The sequence below is a fragment of the Vulpes lagopus genome, chromosome 2, assembly GCF_018345385.1.
Source record: "Vulpes lagopus strain Blue_001 chromosome 2, ASM1834538v1, whole genome shotgun sequence".
Classification (NCBI taxonomy): Eukaryota; Metazoa; Chordata; class Mammalia; order Carnivora; family Canidae; genus Vulpes; species Vulpes lagopus.
The window spans coordinates 76,719,807-76,734,807 of record NC_054825.1 but is presented as its reverse complement, the minus strand read 5'-3'; positions in this window follow the sequence as shown (position 1 = coordinate 76,734,807).

The window sequence follows — 15,001 nt, the reverse complement described above, 5'->3', positions numbered from 1 at the left end:
GTCCTGACTTCAAATATGAGCTTTGACAATTCTTAAATTTTTAACCTTGGGCATGTTTTTGTAACTATCAGAAATGGGAACAAAAGGCACTTGGTACATAGTAGATACTCAACAAATGGCTGTCAGTGCATATGTTTAAGGTAAAAAGAAATCCAGAAGGAGAAAACTTCTTAAAACATATTTCTTATCAATGAATTATGTCCTATAGCATAGGGTCATAGAAGTCTCCAGAAAACTTCTAACTGGGACACCTGGGTGGCTCAGCAGTTGAGGGTCTGCCTTTGGCTCAGGGCGTGACCCCGGGTCCAGGGATCCAGTCCCACATCAGGCTCTCTGTGAGGAGCCTGCTTCTCCCTCTGCCTGTGTCTCTGCCTCTCTCTGTGGGTCTCTCATGAACAAATAAGTAAAATCTTTAAAAAGAAAAAAAAAAGAAAGAAGAAAGAAAGAAAGAAAGAAAGAAAGAAAGAAAGAAAGAAAGAAAGAAAACTTCTAACTAAGTCGTCTTAGTCCATTTGGGATACTAAACCAATTAGCACAGACTAGATAGCTTATAAACAACAGAAATTTATGTCTCATAATTCTGGAAGCTAGAAAGTCTAAGATCAAGGCACCAGAAGGACACATTCTAATGAGGACCCATTTCCTGATTCATAGGGCATTTTCCTTATATGGTAGGAGAGGTAAGGGAGCTCTATGAGCCTCTTTTATAAGAACACTTACCCTCTTCGTGAGGGCTTCACTGACCTAAGCACCTCCCAAAGGCCCACATATTCTGGAAAAAAAAAAATCTGTTTGGGAAAAAAAAAAAAACAACTATCCTGAAAAACTGGAAATATCCTAATTGCCTTTCACTAAAGAGGATGATTAAAGTATGGAACTTGTGGCTGCCGTAGTATACTATGCAGTGGTTAAAAAAAAAAAAAAAAAACAAAGTAAATCCAGTGTACTTGTAAGAGTAAGTTGCAGAACTATATAAACAACACAGAGGGGCGCCTGGGTGGCTCTGTTGGTTAAGTGCCTGCCTTCAAGCTCAGATCATGATCTTGGGGGCCTGGGAACAAGACCTGCATCAGGCTCCCTGTGCAGCAGGGGGCCTGCCTTTCCCTCTCCTGCTCCCCCTGCTTGTGTTCTCTCTCTCTCTCTCTCTCTCTCTCTCTGTCTGTCTCTCTGTCTCTCTCTCTCTCTCTGTCAAATAAATAAAGTCTTTTTAAAAACACACACAGGGCAGCCCCGGTGGCCTAGCAGTTTATCGTCCGCCTTTGGCCCAGGGCATGATCCTGGAGTTCCGGAATCGAGTCCCACGTCGGGCTCCCTGCATGGAGCCTGCTTCTCCCTCTGCCTTGTCTCTCTCTCTCTCTCTCTCTCTCTCTCTCTCTCTCTCTCTGTCTGTCTCATGAATAAATAAAACCTTAAAACACACGCACGCACACACACACACAATACAGAACTAAGTAAAAATCATTCTATATGTATCTACAGGGATACTTTGAAGAAACTGCGCATAACTTTTTCACCTTTTTCTTCACTTTTCACCATTTATGCTCACATACTATTTAGGTGCTTTTCAATTAACATCCATCCAAAACAAAAAAACAAAATCTCTAAAATTGGTAAATACGTCTTCAAAAAAAGTAAAAGTTATGTAACAGGAGTTAAGAATCCAAATCAATTGAAATACTTTAAAAAACAACAACAGCGTTTCAGTATTCATTGAACCCATATGTGCCAGGCACTATGCCAATTGCTTTATATACATAATCTCCTTTATTCCTCATAACGCTCTAGAGTAGGGACATTCTGCAGATAGAGCAACTGAAACTGGAGGCAATAAATAATTTGTCCAGACTCACATGCAGAGCCTCAATTCTATCCCAGTGCATGTGTTTCCAAAGAACAAAGAATTAAAGCATAACTTAACTGCTTCCAAACATAATGGAGATACAGCTAACTTTACAGGATCATTACATTTGCAAATTCTATGTTCTTCCTAGCCTACTGGCTAATCTGTACCTATATTGGTGATAATGATTGATTCAGTTTAGGTCCTGGTATAAACTGTGACCTGTAATTCTTTCACCAGAATTACAATCATCATTAAATTGTGTCTTCACATAGGGTAAGGATTGTATAAACAAAAATAGATTTAAATATTTCAGATGATGATTACAATGTTGGTGAAATAAGATCCTCTATTAAAACTTGCTGATTAAGTTAACAGCAAAAGCTACTTATAATATTTAGTTTATACTACAATTCAACAATTTTACCAAACTAAGTATAGCCTCTTTTTTTTAAACTTGTCATTCTGTCTTTTTGTACTATGACAGGTCTTAGAATATGCTACTGAATCTGAGCAATAAAATACCTTTAGTATATTTAGTGATTCAGTTAATTTTTATAAACAAAATGGTAGCCAGGAACACTTTACAAATAGGCACATCTTCTGTATTTTTAAGAGATTGCCATGCAATGTGGTAGAGGATATAGAGAGAAAATGTCTCAGATGAAAAGGAAAGTTAACATTTACATCTGAAAACTGTTTCTTTGCCATGTTGCTTGACAAGTGATGTGGATAATTTTATCCCCTAGTGAGGTTTACAATTTGCAGAACTAGTAGTTATGTTGATCTCATCAGAACCAAGTGAAAAAGAGTAGACATTACCTAAATATCATGCCTAAGATGGAAATAATCCATATGGCAAATGGATTCCATTTTTTATTGGGAATTTTTTTTACTCTGGAGACTCTCACAGGAGCTTGATTGGTTCCTGGGATCCTCTCTGCTGGTAGAAATGCCATTTTTCCCCCTTTGTATAAATCTCTTCCCATGATAATTCCAAACATTGGTTGTGTCACAGTTTGCTGGCTGGAAAGACAGTGGCCCTGTGTAGCAAATCAGACATTGTGTTAAAAAATGAAACCCATTTTGTAAATGTGTGTCCGTGTTCCAAAGAATAAATAAGCTAACCCTAAATCTTATGCCTTAAAAATGGGTTTCATACATATCAACATCATTACATTTAACACTGAGTCTATCATGAGCCTATCACTTCAGTTCACGGGAACAGTGACTTCTAGTTTAACTTTCACTGTTTCATTCTTGTGTCACCTACTATGGCTACCACCTTCAGCTGCAAATCAGAACAGATATTACATATCTCAGCACTTTCAATGTGTCATTCTTCCACTCAGTGATAGTATCTAACCTGACTCTAATATGGTCCAATTGACCTGCTATGGTTCGTGTTTCTCCTCCTAATTAAGATGCACAAAATTTTGTACCATTTTTTTCATTGTTAAACACAACGTCTCGGAGTATCTTCATATATGTGGGTTGTGTGTATGTGTGTATACATACTATTGGGCAAAATATCCTGCCACCATTTTCTGACATATTAATTAGTTACTTGTCTGAGGGTGACCAACTGTATCCTCTCACTTATGTGACAGAGCCATTCTTATATTTGTTTTGATTCCTCGTGTTTTAAAATATTGAGTCATAGATGCTACCATAAACCCATTGGGTTCATATCAGCATTTTTCTAGACTACTCAAGTTCCTGTCTTAGGACATGAGTCAGCTACCTCCATTCCATTCTCCTCACCTTTTAAGATCTTTCCTTCCTTAACCCCTGGACCAGACTCAGCAGACATTTTTAATCATGTGTGTGTGTGTGTGTGTGTGTGTGTGTGTGTGTGTGTGTGAAATTAAGTAAATCAATTAGTTTAAAATCAATGGGAAGTTACTGGTCATCCAACATCATGGTTCTCAAACCTGTGAAGAACAAAGCAAGACCATTTTGTTAGTTTCTTGGGACCCACACTAGAATGTGGCTGAAACAACCTAGGAACTGCATTTTTAATTTTCTTGACTTTAAATTTAAATGTCCACATGCAGTTAGTGGCAACCATATGACACAGTACAGACATAAATCATTTTTATCATCCCAGAAAGTGACACCTTGGAAAGGTCAATCAGCAAATCTAGTATCTGGCCCTAGAATCTATATTTTTAGAAACTCCTTGGGTACTTCCAGAGTAGAGTCAGATTTAGGAATCACTGAAATATGTAGTAGTGAAGCATAAACAGAACTGAAAGAAATTGGAAAGGCAGTTGGAAATTAGGTATAAGAATTATGTTTGTACTGAGGGTACCAGGGCCAAATCCAGATGAAAGGGTTATTTTCTCATAGTAAGTAGCATAGCCACACTGAGGGGAGCTAAAGTTTTTAATAGGCAGAACAAAGTACAGAGTGATTTTAAAATAAGATAAAAAACATGATCTCAGTATATAAGCTGTTCTGAAGTCGGAGAGAACTGGATAAATCATAAGATATCATAAGATTCAGTGCTAGGTCTGTGAAGTATGGAGCACCCATGTTATTTGATGCTTTGTTGCAGGGACAAGTACAAGTCAAATGAGCCATACAAGCTGGGAAGGCCATAGAAAAAAGGGAAAGGAGATTTTAAGTAAAATAGAAATCAGTGTACAAAAAGACAAGGCTACCAACGACTGTCTGATATGACTCTTAGCAATCTCAGACCTTGCCTACCTTAGCATTACAATTTGGCCAAGGAGATTCCCATGCTATATATAGCATCAAGTGAATACCTGTTATTTCATGTACCTGTAAGGTATTCCGCATCTGTTGATTTTCAATAAAAATCTATCTTTAAGCCCAACAAAAGAGCACACATAGCAATAGTACATAATTGCTTTTGATATTCACCACGTATCATAATAAGGGCTACTTTTAAAAGAGCCATAGTATCCTTGGCCCACTGAACACTCCTCTGACCTCTTCCTTTCTACATCTCTTCTCTGAAATTACATAGATGTAGGTGACTGGACACATACCTGGCAGTTGCCAAAGTCCACTGTTTCTAGTATGGATAGTAGCCCTTAAATGTGTCTCTTTGTCTATCAATTCCTCAGTAACATGAAAACTGATATCAGGATAAGTATCAGTGTCTCCACAACATGCTTCCACTAGCAAATATAAATGGAAAGCTGCAGAAGTGGAAACCATCTTTTAAGCTAGTACATGAATCGCTCAGCAGGCTCAGTGCCTAGCATACAGTACATGCTCAAAAGTATGTGATGGCTGAGCAAGAGAGTAAATGAATAAATTTATTCCCGAGAGTATTACTGGTTAACAACCAAGAGATACAAGCCACAATCATGTGGGAGTTTATTTTTGTTGTTTGGTTATTTACAATATGCACACAAGTCTAAGATTCTCATACATCTTGAAAAATGGAGAAAGGTGGAAGAAGACCTAGGATTAATAAGGGCATAATGTGTATTTTGAAAAAATCTTCCTGGATAATTCAAATATATCCTGTCCTCCTCACCCCTTATTCCTGTTAAGAAGCACAAGTGTATACAGTAGCTGAGCTAATATGCTATAGTAGTAGTAATAACTATAACAATAATGTTGTTCATAAGATTTGACCTTACTGTCATGCTCATATTTATGGATTTGTCAAAAGACCTTCCTGTATATCATATCTCACTAGACACCTACAAAGACTCCAATAGCAGGACTAACCTGATGGCTAATATTTAGTGTTTTCATAGATACTTGAACTTGTAATTCACAGAAAAATTAGAAAATGGAAAATTAGATTACTGAAAAAAAACCACATTCGAGGGAAAAGTTTTTTCTAAAGGACCCTGGAATATTATCGTATTGTAATTACAATATCTTTGCTACTTCTATCATTATTAACATTTTTTACCGGTTAGCATTATTGACTTTCTCCTTCTAGTGAAAATATCTTTGATTTAGATATTGAGAAATAAAGTCTGGTCTTTATTCTGCCATTTACTATAGGAACCGTAGGAAATAACATAATTCACCTCTGAGTTGAGGTAATAAATAAGATTTTCCATCTAAAAACTAAGATATTTAGTTCGGTCACCCTTTCTGAGTCTCAATTTCCTGATATGTAAAATAGGAATAACTCTACATCTGCCTGGCCATCTTCAAAAACCACCAGGATGATCAAATCATATAACAAATGCATTTTTATTCTGCTTGAACTCAACTAAATATGTTCAACCAAAGTTTAGAGACTGAGAGAACAATTTAAATTGTGCTGGTGTTTTTTTTTTTTCATCTTCTGTATCCTATGATGACTGTGAAATTGGTAGAGAAATCTGGGGCTCACCTGGAAAGAAGGAAAACCACCTGCTTGGCGTTTTCCAAAGAAAGTGTATGAGTCTTATTATGTGCTTTCCTAAGAAATCTTTATGTAAAATTCGGCTTCTTGTGATCTTCGCCTCACTCAATGACTTTGGTACCAACCACTAGGTATAATAAAAATTCAGTGTTGATGGTGTGTTCCTCTATTAATGATCTTGACATTTCATTATCAGAGGTGTTCTTAATCTATTTTTCAATCACAGACTCTTTCAGAGTCTCCCCACACACATACACAGGAAAATCCAGAGTTTGCACAGAATTTGCACACCGTTTCACAAGGTTTTTGAACCTGCTGAAGCTCACATGAAGGGTCCTTTAATTTAAAGGAAGCTGCCCTTAGTTATATGCACAGCCCAAGACTCTATTGATGACATACTTGGAGTTGTCAACTATAATTCCAAGTATAACAGCAAAATATTGCCTAAGTAATTCCTCTCAATCAAGGCATTTCTTGCCCTCTCCTAAGTAAAGCCCCAATGTCACTGGTGATCTTTTCCAAAGGAGCACAGACATCGATCTCTGGTGTTTATTCATTACCAGGCAGGTGACAACACAGCTTTATTTCATTTTTCCCCTCTGATGTCAAGGCATAAACTATCTTTTAATTCTGACACATTTATCCATTCAGGAGACAGTATGAAAAACAGTCGAGGGTCACCCAACCATCTATCACCGTGGATTCTTCAGGCCAAAGTGGGACTGCTGTCTCATTCATAAGCCAGGGCAACGAGGGTGATCCCAGGTGGACAGGTTAAAAATTGAAAATCCAAGCTATTCAACACTGAGATCTGATGTTCTGCATTGTCACAGACTAGGCCGGGAGACTTTCCGCACAGGGCCACAGAAGTCCAAGTGAAATAAAAGAAGTACCCAATGGCAACTGCAACCTAAGCCCACATCTGCCTGAATGTGCTTTAAAAAATGACACAATTCAATGTAAATACGGCTCTAAAATGCAGCTGTTGACTCTTCTTTTCATGTCAAAACTACAACGTGTCTATGCTTGTCCCTCTCTCCCCCTTTTTAAATCTCAGCTACTATCTCCCTAATCTATTCTTTGCTACCACAAAACAAAATGGGTAATGGGATTCCAAGTTACCTTTATTCTTACCTATTTTCTTGGTAACATTATCTACAATGATGACATCTCCAGGAGGCTCTGAGAAAACAGACATGGGAAGATTTACAGAGGGGCACTTGTCACCTCAGAAGGTGCCTCATATGAATAAGTTCCACATCCCGGTACTTAGAAGCAAATAGGATGAATCACTTAGAAGTCCATTTAGAGATGCACTGAGGTCAGTGTACTAATAAAGTCACCTACTTAAGAGTGGGTACCTGATGACTGTTATGTGACTTTCCAATGTCTAAAGCTCTTGGACATTGCACTACCCATTCAATGAAAAAAAAAAAAAATCTCAACCAGTTTAGTAAGTCCTTTTTGCAAGACAAGTGAGTAGTTTGTTAACTTTGAAATCTACCCGAAGCTAAAAAAAAAAAAAAAAAAAAAAAAAGTGATCCTTGAACCCACGTGGAGGAAGGTTTTTGAAATCACAATTAATTTTCTCCCCTGAAATACACAGTAGTCAGAAGCTGCTTCTTAATCATCACTCTTCCTCTATTTTATATGAATACCAATGAATCGTGCAGTACTGTTTTAAAAAACATTTAGAAGGAAAACTCATCACCGGTTGCACATTATTTTTTTATAAATGTCATTCTACATTTATACAGGCAACTGCAGCAATCTATGCAAACCAGATTTGAATGGTTAGCAAAGCAGAGTATTTACAAACACCTTGGATACTTTAGCATTCACACTCTTTCTTCCTGCCACAGTGAATTTGAATTGGATACCACAGCTGCTGTCAGATCTAAACACAAGTGCATCCTTCAGCTGCCGCCCCCTACCATGAAAGCCAGGCAAAATCTGCCCATCTTTCATCCATATCTCCTTCCCTGTAGCTCACAATTAGTATTTTCAGTGGCACAGGAAAATCAAAGGACACCAGGAGTACAACCCTTCCCTGCCACTGATGGACATGAGAGCTGCCAGAGGCACCAACGGAACAAAATCCACCCCTAAGACACTTCTGCACTGCTTTCTAGCTAGTGCTTGTTTTCCCCAACCACCACCACCATCATTCTACTTTGCAGTACATAATCAACAGAACCCATTGGAAGTTACTTCATTTTAATGACTGGAACAATGTCTCATAAACCTTTGTTTGAAACCCTCTCCCCATGAGGCCTATAGCCAAACCCCTAAAGACCGTGATATCATACTATGGTACTAAAGATGATCTTTAACAACTACAGAATAAAACAAAACCGAAGTTCTGTTTTTCTCTCTACCCAGAAATCACAGTTATTTGTCCATACTAATGTGAGATTAGCACATTACATTATTCATCCATGTGTCTCTTGTACCTATTTTAATCTAAACCTGAGTATATTCAGGAAGACTTAATAACTACCTTTTCAACTTGACGGGATGAGCACTGGGTGTTTTTCTGTATGTTGGTAAATTAAACACCAATAAAAGTTAAAAAAAAAAAAATAACTACCTTTTCAGAGCAACTCATGATTACAGGGATTTTAATATCTCTTGTTGCCCATTTTTCTACCAGTAACAGGTAGTACTAGAGCTGCATGCACCGAAGTAGGTTTTAATGAAACCTAATGTTCATCCAAATGAATCTCTCATGGCTAAATAGGTAATACTGAAACACAAATATTTTTGTGTTTGGAGCAAATTCTCTAGAGGAAAGCACAGGCAATGTGAGTAATGAGTGACAGTTTCTTAAAGGTTAATATCTTCCTTAATATATTTCCATAACAAAAAAATATATATATATATTTACATTGGGTATGCTTTGGGGATTACAGAAACAATTTCAAGTATTATGTATTTGTTAAACCACAGAGAAAACAAGGAATCCTACACATACATTTTATTTCACAAAAAAAAAACCAGAAGTGTCTTAAATATATTTTTTTCTTTTTTATTAAAGAAGTGCCTTAGATGTGTGTGAGTGTGTGCATGTGTGTGCAGAAAAGAAGGGGAATAAAACTGCCCCTAATACTGGACTAGAAACTGTGATTGTCACGTCAGGTAATGAAACCATTAAATGCACGGTATTAAGAAGAGACAAGATGCAATTAGCCAAGAAATTACTCTGATCTCAGTGACATTTTCAAAAAATCATAATACAATATACATCGGAAGATGTGATTGACAGCCTAATCCAGTTTTGATGGGACGTAGTCCACATACTGTGAGTAAAGCAGTGCATGTCCAGATAAAGCTCACAGCTGTGAATCTCTGATATGTCCTTACAGTCTTGTCACCCAGGAAATTCCTCAGGTTTAAAAGATGATGAAAGTATCGACCATTAATGACAGGATCATCTCCTACCCTGAAATAAAATGTACTAATCCCTTTTGCTAGGTCTATGAATTCCTAATATAAATTATATAAACTCTAGTAATTCATCTCTGTTAGCACAGTTGTGTTTGGAAATTGTACAGCAGTCTTTGCCCTATTTGAAATGTTAGATGAAAGCAAGACATGTTCGTATAAGCTGCACCATAAAGTAATTTAACAGAAGGGACAGAATAACTTCTGGATAATGAGAACTACAGATGTAAAAGAAGGGAAGTTTAAAAGTTCTAAGGTGGATTAATGGGTTTATGTTTCATCTTGCAGGAGCCAGAAATACAAATGTACAATTTCTAAATTAAGCATAGTTTCCATAATTTTGAATGGCTAAATAAATGATAATCAACCAACTATTTGTGGCTGACAATTTTATGAACTAACAATTGGTTTTTTTAAAGATGTATTAATTTATTCACAAGAGACACAGACTGAGAGAGGCAGAGGGAGAAGCAGGCTCCCATTGCAGGAAGCCCAATGCAGGACTCGATCCCGAATTCCAGGATCACGCCCTGAGTCAAAGGCAGGCACCCAACTGCTGAGCCACCCAGGCATCCCTAAACTAACAATTGTTAACCAGAGACAATAGACTTTTCAGAGTATTTTTTTTTTCAGAGTATTAATAAACAGCTAAAGTGAGATGATTTTCATCGGTTTAATACCTGTAGGTGATTATGCTAATGAAATATTCCAACACAGACCCACATATCTATTCCACATTGTACAGAAACGAAACATGTCATGATATATCTATGTACAAATACGTAGCAAAAAGAGTAAATACAGGGTGCTTCATCTTTCAAAATCTGCAATTATCCCATAGTAACAAAGTGCTTAAAGAACAATGATCATACTATCAATGCATTAATAATCTGATTATAATTTCTGATTTAAAAATTTGGATGCTAAATATTACTTTGAGTATCTGTCAGAGTTATTATTCAAGAAAAAGTGTAGAATGACTAAACTTTGTTCTCTGAAACATAACTTGGAAAAAATGAATACATAGCTCAGGACCTGACTACACAGTAATCAGATTCATTTTTAAAAATAAATATACTAGATCTAATCTATAGGGAGAATAATTAAATGATAAAGAGACTGACATGACTAAAAATACGTTGATAGGTGCTCTTAGGAAATGCGTCCAGAACAACTGGCAAATCACATACATCTTTCCTATAATCACACTTTACTTTTAATAACAATCAATACTTTCACTCTTTATCTGCCTATCCACTAGCCCTCAAATGAGTTTTTCTGTTTTCCAAACCCAAAGCTACCTTAAGTTGTTAAAGATTTACTATCACTAATATTCTTTAGTGAATTTAAATAGCACCATTATGCATAATGGCCAAAAAATAGACATAATCCAAATGTCTATCAGCTGATGAACAGATAAACCAAACTTGGTATATCCATCCATACAATGGAAGACCCCTCAACAATAAGAAGGAATCAGCTACTGATAAATGCAACCCTGTGGATAAATCTCAAAAATATTTTACTAAGTGAAAAAAGCAAGATACGTACATATGAATATTGTATAATTCTATTTATATGATTTTCCTTTCCAGAAAAGAAGAATCTATAGTAACAAACAACAAATTAGGGGTTGCCTGGAGAGAGGGGTGGAAACGGGGATTGACTCCAAATGAGCGTGAGATTTCCTTTGGAGGTAATGGAAATATTTTAAAATTCGATTGTGGTGCTGGTTGCACAACTCTGTAAATTTACTAACACTCATTGAATTCTACACTTACAATGTCTGAATTTTATGGTGTGTAAATTATACCCCCGTAAAGCTCTTTTAAAACGAGAAAGAAAAAAATTAAATGAGATATGTTTTTTTAAAGGCAAGAACAGTTTAGAACAGAATAGGAAGGCAAATTATAAAGAGGGCCTTTGAGAAACTAGCATTACTAACACTTCCTAAGGTGATTGCTGATGGGAATGATATTAATTTGAAATAGCAATCATTACCTTTTTTATGAGCCTTTGTGTGTTGCCATATGGATGGTTACTATTGCCTTAAATGGCTTACTAATGGTTACTATTGCCTTGAAATGAGGTCTCAACCCAAGCAAAGCAGCTGAGCCATTTTCAGAAAAAGTAACCATCAGACAGCTAGGTTGAAAAGAAAAGCAAAGATAACTTTTCACCAATAGCCTGTCCATATTACTGTAAAGCTCCAGCACGAGTCACTAACACACACACACCCTTCCTTCTATCCATGAAAATTTACCTCCACAAGACCCATCCCCAATGTCATATTTCAGAGTATTTCCTATTTTGAGAACCCAAAGGGACACAGGACAAGGAGAACCAATTCTTTTAAATCTGCCTAGTGAGTGAGCTACAGTCAAAACCACTGTCATAAAATCAAAAGCTAACAATTACTCAAAAGTTCCCACTACTTCCAGGGATTAATGATATCCCACAGGTATGATAGGTTACATCTGATTCAAGCCCTGCAAACTTCAGCAGGTTTCAGCAAACTTGGAATTTGAGCCAACCCATATGTTATGGTGGGAAGAAGAAAGGGAAATGACCTGTTTTACGTTAGTTACTTGAAATGTTTAAATACGTGCACAATAGTGTCAGGCCATAAAGTAGAAGCACATCAACTTTAGAAGTCACATACAAAGGAGGGAGTAAGTAATGGATTTTGCCACTTATGACTCAGTTTTACAAAATAACGCAATTGCACTGCTCTAAATGGCTTTAAATTCATTCAAGATGGGTGGAACCGTGGGTGTTAACATGCTCAGCAACTTGTTGATGTTAAAAAGGTGCTTGTTCTAGAGTCATTATTTGTATTTGAATGCTTAATATACTGGATCTTAAACCCCATGGTATTTTCTTTTTATTCCATGTTCCAGCATCTTTTAAAATTACTGGCAAATTGTGTTCTGTTTACAATTCTTGTGTCAACTTTTGTTATAGTTTGAAATATCAATTTCTATTACTCTCAGGGTTTCTTTTTCCTAGAAAAGCACTTTTAGAGGAATAAACAAAGATAAAACTTCTTCAAATTGTTATCAAGTTTAAATAGCAAAGAGAAGGGAAAAAAATTCTTATCCAGAGTAAATTTTAAAAAATAGCCACAAAATAACATTTAAAAACAAAGTTACTATGAAACTCTTGATTACTTCAATTTTTACCCCACTTGTTTATTGATAAACATTGATCACACAGTGAAGAGTAACACTGGGAATGTATTCAAACTCTTTATTATTATTTCTGTTGTTGCTTTTTCATTTGGAACAAAGCTCCTATCCATCTTGACAATGAAAAAGCAGCATATACAATTTTCTTAAATTTTTATCTTTGGCATTTTTTTCACTTTGAAAAATCACAATTGTACTTTATATGTGACTAAGTATGATTGTTTATTTAAGATAACTAAAGATCATTGATCTGAATTATTCCAAATTGCTTTATATTACCTACTTTAATCCATCTGAGCACAAATCATTGGAATTTAGGGGCTTCTTTTTTCTTAAAATATAATCTTTAGTGTATTTTGTGTTATTTAGAGAAATATAGTATGACTTTAAAAAGATGACTCCATGTAAAATGGGTCAAAAGGGAGATAAATACGCCTAGAATTGTGTGGTAAAATGCATAAGGATTTCAACTAGCATTTGAGAATTTTTTTCAAAGGTTTTACTAATCTGTCATTTATATTCCAATTCTGGGCAATCAGCTACAATTTTGACATTCTGTTCTAAAGCAGAAAACGGCCTACCTAAATGAAGACTAACCTCATCCTGCCCACTCAGGTTGCTGTTTCAGTCTGTATAGCATGAAGGGTTAAACGGACAAGAAGAATGAACTGTTTCAGGGCCATTAACATTTCTAACTTTGAAAATGAGTACATTTCTAGTGTGTACCGATTATGAAATGTTCCTGTTAAAAATACAGTGCTCTAAGTAAAAACATTGCACGTTTATTCAATGCCATTAGCCTTTAACAATTCATCTGACATTTCTTGTTCAATGTAAAGATTCATTTGCAAAAGCTATTTCCACAAGCAAAGACCAACTCCTATATCTCCCTGTGCCATGACCAGACCTGGATAGACAAGTAGGAATAGATATAACACAGGAAAATCTTTGGAAAGAAATTTTAACTTCTAGATGATGGATCAGAAATCTTGCACAGTAGATCATTACCCTTTTTCTTTACCTATCAGAAACAAAGGCAGATGAAATACTCCTTTCATAAGGAAACAATTTCATCATTGGTGTATCATTCCAAAGGATTGTATCAAATGAATGCCATTCTAGGGACCTGGCTTATTGTTTGAGGAGGACAAATCCAATATACAAGTAAATCACTATTTTAGAAGGAAGGAAGAAAGACTAAAGAATGGAGAAAGGCAGGGAAAGAGAGAGGAAGGAGAGACTCTCCAGTTACCATGTACTCTTTATTATTCCCCCTCTAGTTTTATTGAGAAGTAGTAAGTAGTTGATATACTTCACTGCGAAAGTTTAAGGCAAGCAGCATGATGGTTTTATTTACATATATTGTGTGAAATGATCACCATAATAGGTTCATCTTCTCATATAGATACAATAAAAAGAAGAAATGATTAAAGAAAGAAAATTTTTTCTCCCTGTGATGAGAATCCAAGATTTATTCTCCTACTAGCTTTCCCATATATCATATAGCAGTGTTAGCTAGCCATCATCCTGTACATTATATCCTCAGTATTTATTTTTAAGTGCAAGTTTGTACCATTTGACTACCTTCCTCCAATCCTCTCGCCATCAACCCCTGCCTCTGTTAACCACATGCTAATCTCTGTTTCTATGCTTTATTTTGTTTTAGATACTATATATAAGTGAGATAATACACTGTCTTTCTTTCTCTGACATATTTCACTTAGCATAATGTCTTCAAAGTCCATCCATGTTGCCACAAATACCATAGACTCGTAATTATTATTTAGATGACCAATGTTTCTTATAACTACTTTTTGAAATTACTTATTGGCAGCAAATTTTCCCACCTAGGACTTCTTTTTTTAAAAATCTGTATCAACTATTAAAGCATCATACAATTAATATAAGTCAAAAGAACTGGAAATTAATTTAAATGCTACTTATCATGTAATTAACAGACGGCAGTAATAGGAAAGCTTGTGTAAATAGAATTGCTTCTGAATTTTCTGAGCTAGACGATTTTTGTTTTCCACTTAAAGCAAATGTTAAATTTTTTCTGTCAAAATCCTAAATAGCTTTTTGACAGGTTTGTTATGGTTAATTAATTACTTTCATTTGCACTAAGTTGTATACTTGAAGATGAATAGTACATGATAACAAGGCCAGCCTCTGTGAGGGAGACCT